At 35.4% G+C, this 9,855-nt stretch overlaps 1 long non-coding RNA gene across 4 annotated transcripts; it reads right to left on the bottom strand.

The window, feature by feature from the left end:
* Positions 1 to 3,434: 3,434 nt before the first annotated feature.
* Positions 3,435 to 9,825, bottom strand: LOC110885354. 4 transcript variants are annotated; one of them, XR_002562111.2, is made up of 11 exons: positions 9,687 to 9,809; positions 8,556 to 8,611; positions 8,378 to 8,452; positions 8,148 to 8,210; positions 7,971 to 8,023; positions 7,408 to 7,648; positions 7,266 to 7,337; positions 7,018 to 7,089; positions 5,071 to 5,230; positions 4,177 to 4,956; positions 3,440 to 3,642 (listed from the first exon to the last, which is right to left on the bottom strand). It is a non-coding gene; the product is annotated as an uncharacterized LOC110885354 (long non-coding RNA). The 4 variants fall into 4 exon arrangements; XR_002562110.2 differs by lacking the exon at positions 8,378 to 8,452 and having other exon boundaries at positions 3,446 to 3,642; XR_004869198.1 differs by lacking the exons at positions 8,378 to 8,452; positions 8,556 to 8,611 and having other exon boundaries at positions 3,435 to 3,642; positions 4,177 to 4,701; positions 9,687 to 9,825.
* Between the last annotated feature and the right edge of the window lie 30 nt (positions 9,826 to 9,855).

Here is a 9,855-nt window from a genome sequence, read left to right as displayed (position 1 = left end):
AAAATTAAAAGGTGAAAGATAAAAAGGTTTGCGGATGTGAGTATTTTTGCAAAGTATGTATTTTTGGGGTTTAGAAATGAAAGGGTTAAGGCTCAAAGGGGTTTATCTAGGGAGATGTTTTTGGTAAAGAAAAGAAAAATAAAGGTTTGAAGTGCAAAATGGGTTTAATCCTAATGCCTCCATCATTTACTTACTTTGATTTGTGTCGGTAAGGATTAGGAATGTATTGCTTTGGCAAGTTCTAGATTTGTAAGAACCAAATGGACTATTCACACAAAAACGAAAATAAAGCAATTAGTATGGATGTGTATCTATATGCTCGGTAAAGGCTCAAAACTCACTTTTGTGGGAAAAGAGGTTATAGCGTAAAAATGTATATAAAATTAAATTTTACAAAGATTTATTATGCCCGTTTTTATAATTTTCTTAATTCGTTTTTTTATCACTATGCTATCAAGTGTAAATTAGTAAAAATATAATTTTTAGAACTTATTTTACCCAACTAAACAAAGATAAGTAAGAAAATAATAAAAAATGTTGAAAAAGTTTGGGGTGATTAGCGGTTTTCCAAGGCGAGTTTTGTGTAAGGCTTGTTTTTAGGACAAACAATTCAAGGTTTTAACATCCCCCCCCCCAACACACTTAAATTACACATTGTCCTCAACGTGTCCCAAATAGGATTTGTTTTCATTAAATGTGTAAAAATTGGGTAAAAATAACAATTTTAATGGTTACTGTCACTTGCATCACGGGGGCGTGCTATGGGGACACGGCCCCGTGGCCAAAGTGCAAGTAACAATGTTGAACAGAAAACTTACACTATGGTGGACACGGGGGCGTGCTGGGTTAGCACGGCCCATGCCACCTTCTCGGCAGAAAATTTTTGACATCCGAAAGTTGAGTACGGGGGCGTTCCTAGTGGGCACGACCCCATGCTGCAGACACTGATCTGTAGTTTTTGAAGCAGGAGGCTCTGGTTTACGTGCATGGGGTCCTTTTTTCAACGTCACTCATCCTCTTTTGAGCGTACTTTATTCCTACAAAGATAAAACTTAAAAGAAACATTAAACTAAGATTTAAACTACTTAACTAATGGATAGTCAATGGGATGCCGCCATGGTGCGCCACGTTTATAAGGGTCCTTGGCTAGACCCACCATATGGAGTGGTTCTGGCTCATCTTCCAACAATGGTCGTCATTGCCAATTGGGTATTTCATTGATTGGTCGATATTGACATACCTTTTATCGGCCCATAATTGAAGTGGTAGGTTGTTTTCCTTCCGTTTGACTAAGATTTGATGGGATTTTATGATCTATTGTCCCAACACCAGGGGGTATCATCTAGGATGATAAAGTCGGTTGGTACTACCGCTTGGCTTGTTTGAATTAAGACATCTTAAACCATTCCCGTGGCGTTAAAAATAGGAATTTAAGAAGAGAAAAATCACTAGTACCTAATTTTTCAAAAATATAGTTTGGAAATATGTTAATAGAAAGATCTTTATCAATTAGCACGTTACTAACAAAGATGTTTTGAAAAAAACATGGAACAGGTTTTATGTTTAGTTCATGGTATTCATCTTGTATTAGTGAAGTTTGATCATTTGTTAACGTGATGCTAACTAACTCTTCGACTTTAGTGGTAGCGTTTAACTCTTTTAAAAACATGGCATGAGAAGATACCAAACAATGATTTTCAAAAGAAGGTTGTAAAACGTGAATTCTTGAAAGTTTTGTTCTATTTTAAAATCATTAGTTTTAGACTTACCTTCTTCTTGGTTTGGTTCATGCGTGAGTTTTTTGTTTTGTTGCTCTTCTATTTTTACTTCTTCTGTTATTACCTCTTTAGTACAAATGGTATCTTTCTTTTCTCGAGATCTCTGAATTAAGAGTTCTAGATTTTTGAGACTTTGTATAAGGCCTTTGGCTTCAGGATTAATTGTTGGTGGCGTGTCGTTGGTTTCAAACGGATAGGTATCTCAGTCAAACCTTGACTTTGGGAGCTCAAACCTTGGTTCTTCATAAGTGGTGTATGAGGTTGATGGTTGAAAAAGGTAACAATGTTGTACCGAATGGGATTCACCGCAAATGGTACAATAAGGTTCCTCATAATCATCCTCAATATAGTAGTTATAGTCTTTTGAGTAGTAATCCATTGTATTGGAAGATACCGAGAAGAATAACGAGCCTCGAGATCAGAAAACAGAAAATTAAAATTTAACAGAATGTTGACCACGGCCCTGTGCTGAACAGGCATGGCCCCATGGGCAAGTCTATATCTGGGCTTTTGAAAAAAGCTTTTTCTGAAAATTTGTAGCAGGGGGCGTGTCCTAGTGGCACGGCCTCGTGTTAAACCTACTGTAAAAAGAAAAAAAGTTTTCAAAGCGAGCGCGCACTTTTGAAAAATGTTTAAAATTTGATTAGCCCGCTAATTTTAAGCTTTCTCAAAATCCTCATGTCCCCGGCAACGGTGCCAAAAACTTGGAACGTGTGCAGGTGTATATTATTTTTTATATATTTTAAGCTCTTTTTACTCGTCAATCAAGTTTTAAATTTATAAAATAGGATATAATACTATCACCTAAACATGTTAGGGCAAGTGCACCCATTGCGGACGTAGTACAGTGATGGCAAGATACCGAGGTCGTCCAAGGACACAAGAGCTTTTAGTATCGGGACACTTAAAGTGTTTCCTGCATGATGTTATAAAGATTATGCATATTAGGAAAATCACTTCCCCCTTGGGAGGAAGATCCTAAAGCGAACCCGTAAGAGTATCGCGGAGGACAGTTTAAGTCATCTTCAATGGCAAGGACTTGGTTCGGATCATTTGGCTCCAAACCTTGCCCTTGTTGTCCTTAAAGCACAAGAGCCCATTTTTTCAGTCGGCAATGAGGTTTAGGCTGCGGCATAGGCTGATAGCAGCTCGGGTGACGCCAACCCCTTTAGTAAAACTGTGTGGGCTGCACGTATGGAGGTGTAGCTTTAGCTTTGGTGGCCATGTTCTTCAACAGCATGTAGGCGACATTAAGGGGTTGTTGGTTCATGATGCAATATAGGCAAGTAAGCTCCCGAAGGTTCACAATACCCCCGCTATCTCTCCTCTGGCATAGAGTACCGCTTAGGACTCGATGAATGTAGCGGATGAGCGGGCCCCTGATTTTGGTACTCTTTGTGTGGCTCGGGTTGTAGATCCCTTCTCCAATCAGTGCCCAGAATGTATTCCTTGTGTTGTCGGGCATCTTGAGAATACTGTCATTAAAGATGGGTTCCCTAGTCTCTTCTTCGGTGCAGATTCCCTTATCTACACTGAATTGAGCCACAGAGATGCCATACCAAGTACCACCGCAACGGAAAGTGACCACTTCATTATCGAACAAGTCATCTATGTCCTTTTTTAGGGCAAACGTGCTTAGGAATTCAAGATTGAACTCATAAACAGATTATAGTGGTGCCTCAAGAAAGACACGGAGTAGTCCCGTCACCATGTTGTCATATCGTTCCTTCTATCCAACAGTGTCTAACATGTCATAACAGACTTGTCATGGCGGTTTTTCCTTTCAGGCCTTGAGTATTTCCATTCGCTCCGCGCATTGTGAATACTCGCTCTTGAATCTGAGCCACTTGTGTGGTGCCATTTCCTACAGAAAACGAGTACTAAATAGTTAAGTGCAGTAAAAAGTGCATAAAACTGAAAAACAGGGGCTGCCCATGGCCCCGTACCTAATAGGGACGACCCCATGCTGCACAATTTTCAAGGGACACGACCCCGTGCCTCGGAGGCACGGCCCTGTGTGAACTCACTATTTTGGCCAAAATCTAACTTTTTCGATCCGGCTTCGAAAAGTCCAAATTTTTGGTCCTTAGTGTGCGGTATACCCGAAAAACATACCCAAGCATCAATTTTAACTTACCAACCTGTTTTCCCCTTCGATTCTTAGTGTTTTCGTTCAAGAAAAAGGGTTTTCAAAAACCGGTTGAAAATTTCTGATTTTTCCACAGTTGGTTGATGATTTACTTGTTAAAATACTTCTACTATCTGCTAGTAACAAGATCTAGGAAAGAATTTCGGATCGACACGGGTCAAGTTCAAGAACCCTAGATTTTTCAACAAATCTTGATGTTATTTAACATGCAAAACATAAATCAGACTAATCTAGGTGTTAGTAACATACCTCGTTGGTAGATTGTGGAAGGAGATCGTCAAAAAGTAGTGGGAGCAGGCGGGGAACCGATGGTTGTAGAGAAACGGACCATGGCAAATAAATTTGTAACACATCAACATTCTCAAACTCATCCATGACGACATTGAGGAATGATAATTTTTTGGAACAACCAAAACCATCTTATTTACAAAAAAAAAAAGGAAGTACAACAACAGCCTTAGGAAGCTACTAAAGACTACAACTGAACAAAACCCCAAGGAACCATACAACCCCATACAAAAAGGAAAAAGAGAACAATTTCGCGGTCATGAGAAAGATCAAATAAACCACATCTATCTTTTCACCAACTACCAATAAGTGCTTTCATTAATATCTTCCACAACCATTGTTATTATGTTTCTAGAATAAAAAAAATCTTCTCAAAGAATCGAAATCCTCCAAGTGGTCATGAGAAAGATCACATAAACCACATGCCTTTTCTTCCTTGGCATCTCTACCGAAGCATCTGGTGAAATACATCCCACTAAGAGATATCTGCAGGTTCATTTGAAATACATCACTGGAAATATGTCCTTAAGAGCCCCTCCCTTAACCCACTTATCGGACCACAACAAAATTTTGTCTCCTTTCCCAACTTTACAAACCAATTTTGATTATTTCTTTATTGACTGATGCTATGGAAATCAACAAACAATTAACCACTTTCTTGGCATGAATAACTTTCTCTTCTAGCAGCTTTTCAAACTTAATGAAGTACTTGTTCATTATAGTTGCTTGGATTTTATTTCCCTAAAAATAGAAAAAAAATAAAAACCTTTAAACCCTAAAATAAAACTTTTAAACCATATAAATAAAATAATATAAAATAAAGTTTATTCGTTTGAGTATTAATATGTAAAATACCTCCTCATCCATAAGGATCATCTCAATTGCATACGATTCCCCAGGGACCTTAAACGAAGGCTGCCTCCACAATTTGATTATACGAACTTTGATAGTGTAGATGTCCTTTGAAACATCAAGGTGGTTCAGAAAAGTGATATTCATAGGATCCATGAATAACCTGTAATAAAGAAGAGAAATTATCGCTTAGACAAGAAAAGGTGTAATGTTGAGGTGGAGTTTGATGGTTTATATAGTATCTTTAAAAAAAACTGAATGGTTTCAAACACCAAAAATATCAAAAATATCGGAATTAATTTTGTTAACCGCCGTTAATCAAAATTGTTTCCATATATCTAATATCTAATAATGCTGAGATCAAACCTCAGCCGTCTAAAATAAAAAAATGATTAAGAACGTGGCCAATCCGCATCTTTGAAAGAGAGGTTACCAAAAATATCGGACATAATTTTGGTAACCCTCCCTATTTACTAACTGATCACAAATTCGAATTTAAATCCCTAAAATATCGCATTTTTATTTAAAGTATCCCGCCAACTGATAAACTCTAAAAGCTTACATAGGGTAACTCGGTTTTGTATGGAAAGGTTCACAATTCGAATTCCTAAAATATCGCAAATTAATTCTCTTAAAAACCCTAAAATTAGTAAATTTCCTTCATATACAAAAACCAAATGGGGGAATATTGCCAGGCAGCTGCCTGGCACTCCCCCATTGGACCAACCATTTTATTGTTTTATATTCGTTTTAGAATTACGTTTTTGTGCCCAGCTTAAAATAAAATTACGTTTTTGCCCCCAGCTCAAAACAAAATTACGTTTTTGCCCTCATCTCAAAATTACGATCTTGCCCTCAATTCAAAATTACGACTTTGTCTGGCACTCTCCCATTGGACCAACCAGTTTATTATTTTATATCCATTCTAAAATCACGTTTTTTGTCCCTCTCTAAAATTACGGTTTTGCCCCCAGCTCAAAATAAAATTACGCTTTTGTCCCCAGCTCAAAACTACGATTTTTCCCTTCATTCAAAATAAAATTGTGGTTTTGCCCTCAGCTCAGAATTACCTTTTCGCCCCCATTTCAAATAAAATTTTGTTTTCCCCCCTGTTCAAAATGTGATATTGTTCCCGTTTTAAAATTGTGATTTCGCCCTCAATTCAAAATTACGTTTTTTCCCCAGTTCAAAATAAAATAATGTTTTTGCCCCCAGCTCAAAATTACGATTTTTCTCTCGGTTCAAAATAAAATTGTGCTTTTGCCTCAAGCTTAAAATTATGATTGTGCCCTTAGTTCAAATTTATATTACGTTGTTACCCCAAGTTAAAAATTACGAATGTGCCCCTGCGAAAATTCACAATGTTGCTCCATGTTCAAATTTACAGTGCTGCCATCACTTTAGCTTTTGTCAAATTACGATTTTACCCCAGTCAAAAAATACGACTTTCCCTCAGTTAAAAATTACAATATTGCCATTGTTTTAGTTTTTTTTTTATCAAAACTATAAAAGTGTTTTGTTTTAATTGGTTGACTCGATTTAATTGTTTTCCGTGTCAATGAGCTGACTAACACTCGCTCATTATTCAGTCATCGCCCCGCAACGCGGGCGGGGCACCAACTAGTTAGAGAACAATTAGAGAATTTTTATAGATAGAAGATAAATATGGAATTGTTTTTAATTTAAAAAAATCTATGTATAGAAGCTTCGTATTATCCTATAAAAGGAAACTTTTAATTCTAATATTTTAAAAAATCTATGTATAGAAGATTCGTATTTATCATATAAAATGAAACTTTTAATTATATTTTTTTTTAAATCTATGTATAGAAGCTTCTTATCCTATAGAAGCAAAACTTTTAATTCTATTATTTAAAAAAAAAAACTATGTATAGAAGCTTCGTATCCTATAAAAGGAAACTTTTAATTCTAATATGTATAGAGACTAACCACGATCGATGGAAGATTTCTGATTACGCTGATCGAGCCAAATTACCTTCTTATAGCCTCCTTCGGCTTCAACTATAGTAATTAACACATTCACGTCATAATTACCCAAAGAACAATAGCAATATTTAAAAAATTCGTACAATTATTTAACATATATTATTACTTACGTAATACTTACATAAGGTACTAAATTAGTATATGTTCCTCTTCATCATATGGTATAATTTAACTCTGAATAATATATTTACCTTCAATGAGTGCCATATAGAACTTCCCACCAGCGAGACAGGTCTTCAATTTCAATTATGGTACCCGTAGACCTAACATTTAAAAGGATATTCATGAAAAATCATCTTCTTATATAGTAACATATTATAACTGATTGTGTACCTTCTTTGGAGTATCTTCACCCTCGAATCTCATACTAAAAATATTCTAAAACCAAAGAAATGAATGGGATAAGGTAAATTACACACGTTGATGATGTGTATTGCTCTAGAAATTTCAATCACGCTTAAACTTTTAAACCAAGAATGCCCGCATGATCTTTGAATAAGAGCACTTTTTGTATGAGGTTTTAAAGCAGCCTCAAGAGCATGCCAGTCGATCCCTGCCCTCCATCATTTGCAAGCTGAAACAAAGTACAAAATAAGATATTACAATTATATGTTAGAAATAAAGGTGTCATAATAGGCAGTGCGGGTTGTGAAACAGGTTCATGTCAAAATGTGCAATTTCATAGTCGCATTAAATGGGTTGGGTTGGATTGAAATTGCCCATTAAAAATAAATCTTCTATGATTAGATGGTATGTCAAATATGATAAACAAAATTTAATCCATTTCTATCTCTGATTCCCATAACTTCCTCAAATCCAGCAACCACCAATGGTAACCCAACACCAAATGAAAATACGTTCAAAAATCACCATTAAATGAAAAAACGAACAATTACCTCATCACCTAGCATCTGAAATGCAAAAAGGGCACTGGTAATAGCATGGGTCCCTGAGAAGAAATGAATTAAAGAATGTTGAGTATATCATATAATTTGCACAAAGAAATGGTTATAAAAACATATTATTTATTAAAAATGATATAAGATGTGCCAGAACAATTGTAGATTCAGCACCAAAAATATCTTTGAAGCTTGATCAAGGGCTTCTTGTCCCCAACTTGTTCATGTCCATAGCCACTGCAACCACCAAAGTGCAAAATTAATATAATCATTAAAAATGTTTTAGAAAGCAAGATATAACTAATTATTTTACAAAAATACTCAAAGGAAGTTAGGAGCATAGTTTTATGATAATGCTGGTATGAACAATAGTACATTAAAGTGAAAATAACTTTATGACATACATGGGATCCAACCCTAGCATTCTGAAAGCTTTGAGAACTCTATATGCATCGTTGGCCACAAGATTGTCAATGGCCCTGAATTTTGGATGCATGTATGTATTTTTTTCAGCATCATTTCTCATTTCTCCTAATATATTTTTAATATTATTAAGACAAATAAATAAATATCTACACTTACAAATGCAGCTGATTTTGCCATGTTAATCAAAATGTCACACAACAGACTTGGTGAACCTAAGAAAATAAAGGTACAACTCCATTGTCAGTTTTAAACAATCAGAAGATATATTTTATCTCTTTCACGATTATAGAGTCATATTCTGGTTAACTTCAAGAATATAAAGAATATTAGTCCAATACAATTTTTATCCTTACACTGAAATTTCTCATATTCCATGATACCAACAAATCACTTTTCAAACATGCAAGTAAATAGTTCGTAACCTAAACAGATAAAATTCTTTCATGATAACTTCAACGAAAATGGTAAATAGTAACAGAGCATACTGGAACAACAATTGGGGAAGAGATAGATTGTTTTTATGTCATATGCATACTGATTTTCCCCAAATATTGAGTGTAAACTATGTTTGATTTGATCATCACTGAAAGGCATTGATGAAAATAGGGATGAATGAAAATTGAGCAGTAAATTAAATTCGAGCATTAATGAAGTTTCAAGTTACAATTTAGCCAAAAGGCTAAGACAAAAACACACACATATTAAGGAGCAATCTCCAATGTTTGTACCAAAGGAGGGTGGAAGCTCTTGTAAAAAAATCATTTGTTTTCCTTGGTTTATGAAGAAAAATGACACCCTAGACCTTAAAATTAAACATAAACAAAGAAAATTTATACTACAATAACCCTAAAATCGCATGAACGACCAAAACAAAGAGAAATAGATGAAGATTTATTTAGATTGCAGAGGGTTTTTCAGATTTGGATGGCAATGGGAAAATAGAAAGCCTAAATTGCTTCTTTGAAACCTTGATTTGCTGAAATCAAAAACAGTTTTGGAAGAGAATTAGGAAATCATTCGAACCTTTTTTAAATAAGCAAGTATTAAACTCTTTTAATCGATTTGATTTGAACGATGGAAGAACATTGGCAGTGAAGACCTTTGAGGAGCCAATTTAGAGATGGAGAAGAAAGACGTATGATGGAAGAATGAAACCCTAGATGGCGGAGAATGAAAGTTGTGTTCATCCGGATTATAACATTTATATGATAAGATCGGAAGAATGCAAGAAAAAATGAGATCTGATCAAGAATAAAGATGATTAATAGATAGAAAACTGAATCGTACCTGGTATTGATGATCGTTCACGGATGAGATTTAGGGATGATGAGAGGGAGATGTATGATGGAAGAAGCAGAAACCATAGATACGAATGAAGGTTGTATGAGAGAAGATAAAGAATGGGGAAACAAAGGACCGGGTTATCTCTAACTATAATAAAAGAAACAAGGTTCTG

The sequence above is a fragment of the Helianthus annuus genome, chromosome 10 (assembly GCF_002127325.2).
Source record: "Helianthus annuus cultivar XRQ/B chromosome 10, HanXRQr2.0-SUNRISE, whole genome shotgun sequence".
NCBI lineage: Eukaryota > Viridiplantae > Streptophyta > Magnoliopsida > Asterales > Asteraceae > Helianthus > Helianthus annuus.
Note: the sequence above shows the minus strand (reverse complement) of the source record. Positions and strands in the feature narration are given on the sequence as shown.